The following is a 2,583-nucleotide window of genomic DNA, read 5'->3' as shown; positions in this document are numbered from 1 at the left end:
ACAGCTACCACATGATGAAAGAACAGACAACAAGCTTATGTCAGAAATGTTCAACAATGCAGCTTTTCTTTACTGTGGAGGGAGAGTGCCACACTGAAACTATCAAAAAGTATGCAGGCATATAAATGCATGAACATAGTACAAGACTCACCAGCCGTATGGATATTACTCAATGCCATAACCAGAACAACATGTTGCCTTATACTTCAACCCCTCACCAACCAAAGGTCGCAATCTGCAACCACTTTGCTGTGACAATTTCTGACAAAACCAAAACGCATGCTGCTTCGAGCCTGGCAGCATGCCATAAATGGAAAGATCTGTGGCCACCATCACTTTGCTTTATACTTCATAGCAAAATTACGCCCAAATCTCCTGGCGAAAGCGGCTCTTTCAGCCGATAATTGTATAAGTAGTACTGAAGGTGTCCATCACCGAGCTTAAACTTCAACTCTTGCAAAAAAGACTGGTTTTGCATGATGTCCAAAACATTAAACACATCATACTCACTCTGCTTGGCCACAATCAGCAGATCATTCACCAGTTGAGAAAGAGGTGTTTTTGTTGTCACATTGTAGAACAAGTATGCGGCCTTTAAAGCTGTATGCCTTTGATCACCCAAAACAGTGGATGGCAACGTGTAAAAGCTGCACACATCTGTAATATTATGGGATTCGACATCTTCAATGACATAAGTGTTTACCACATTATTCAATGGCACTAGCCAATGCTCCACATCAGCTTCAGAGAGCTCTGGCGCAACCACAAACTGTTGAAGATATTGTTGCAAAAGTCGTGCCACTGCTGATATATCTCTCCTCTCCATAGCTCTAAATCCAGGAGTAAAGGTCTTCTGCGGCAATCGGTAATGTTTGATTGTCCGCCCCATTGTCATTCCCAAGCCGAGCTGAGAAAAACCCACTTTGATCAGCTTTTTTGAATTCAAAGGCCTGTGCCAGTATTGGCAGGTAACAAGAGGAGTTGGCAATACAATCCCTGCTGTGTATATTGCTTGCCATATATTCTCAAGATGAACTCTGCGTGTTAGCTCTTTAATTAGCAGTGGAGCAAGCCGCTTTGACCGCAGCTTCTTGTGAATACACAGAAAATTAACCTCTGCCATTGGCATGCACATACTGTGTAGCCGCATGTTGACTGGAATGCCTGTGATAAAGGCAACAAGCCTTTTAGTGGCCTCCACTCTTACCCCAATATGCCAAGAGGGGAAGTAGCCTGGGGGTCGAAGAGCCCATTGTAGGAAATCCTTGGAGTAATTATACCTGAACATGCTTTCAAAATCCTCCACATAATGGTTGCTTAACAGGTTAAATATCTCATTCATGGTGTGTGTGCAATTCAAATCACATATGCACCACTCATAGTGCTTTGGAAGCTTGTAGGGATTAGTCCGAACCTCCGCGACACTTCGCAAAGGGGCAATCGGGCCTTCGTCCTCCGTATTTTTCCCTCTATCATGATATTGTTCAACAGGTTGTGTCTCCCAAAAAGAATGCTTTTTGTCTAGTGGAAGCATCCTATGCAATAATTGTGATGGATCTATCCTGCCCATTTGCTTGTAATGTTCCACATTCTCACATGTAGCCACCACACTTGAAACTTCCGTTGAAGAATAGTCCTTACTTGGTGTTTCGATACCGCAAGGTTCTTTGCTAGAAACCAGATATTGGATGCTTTCAAGAGATCCAGGCATCATTCTTGTCAAAGGTCCAGACAGAGATGCTCTCGATCGGGTACACCCTTGTGGTTTATTCCAAGGGTTTTAGAAAACCGGTCCTTGAATTGTACTTGCATCCAGCCTTCTTCTTGGATATTGTGTAGGTTCTCGATCAGATGAAATGGCTAAAATTCTCCCTCTGAAGCAAGACAAATGACATATTCGGATACACCGCCTACCATCATGCTACACTCAGGTATTTGAAACCCATATACAAAGTGAACCCACAAAGCGCTTCCTTAGCCTCAGAGTGATGTCTTATTGAAGACTCTATCAGAAAAGTTGCCATGTTGACGCCATACCTCCAGGATGCCATAAAATTAACCCTGCATCATTGCCTTCATGATATGATTTTGCAAAGTAGGAAGAAAAACCAGTTGGCGTTTACTTGGACATCTCTACGCTTCGTAGCTGCATCACCGGTACTTCGGTCCATAGCAAAGAGCAATGACGGATCTCTGCATTTCCCTTCACCTTCTATATGTGTGCGGCCAGGATGCGTGATGTACGGCCCAAATTTCGGGGTGTGCTGTGAACCAAAGAGTGTAGCCTAATAAGACACCGTGCCAAAGAGCCGGGGTCTTCAAGGAAACTTGAGCATGGGATCGACGCGAAAGCAAGGCACGAAATGTGAAAACGTTTGCCAACCGTCAGATCTGTGAGAGTTTACTTTTTAAATATGAGTATACTTTCCAGTATTTTGGTTTATTGGCACTGCCGCAGTTAAGGCACGGTCTTTGGCCAATGAAAAACTGGCGTGTGAGAGTGTTTTTTTTGTGTGGCTTGCATGCAATGAATTAACCAATTCTGGGGTCAACAAGGTAGAATTTGGGCATGTGAAGTATAAT

At 43.6% G+C, this 2,583-nt stretch overlaps 1 pseudogene; it reads right to left on the bottom strand.

The window, feature by feature from the left end:
• Positions 1 to 216: 216 nt before the first annotated feature.
• On the bottom strand, positions 217 to 1,866 carry LOC147435342 (glycylpeptide N-tetradecanoyltransferase 1 pseudogene; annotated as a pseudogene).
• Between the last annotated feature and the right edge of the window lie 717 nt (positions 1,867 to 2,583).

The sequence above is a fragment of the Adiantum capillus-veneris genome, chromosome 18 (assembly GCF_014529385.1).
Source record: "Adiantum capillus-veneris isolate H3 chromosome 18, ASM1452938v2, whole genome shotgun sequence".
In the NCBI taxonomy this organism is placed as follows: Eukaryota; Viridiplantae; Streptophyta; class Polypodiopsida; order Polypodiales; family Pteridaceae; genus Adiantum; species Adiantum capillus-veneris.
The sequence above is the reverse complement of the archived record's forward strand: the minus strand, read 5'-3'. Positions and strand labels throughout refer to the sequence as shown.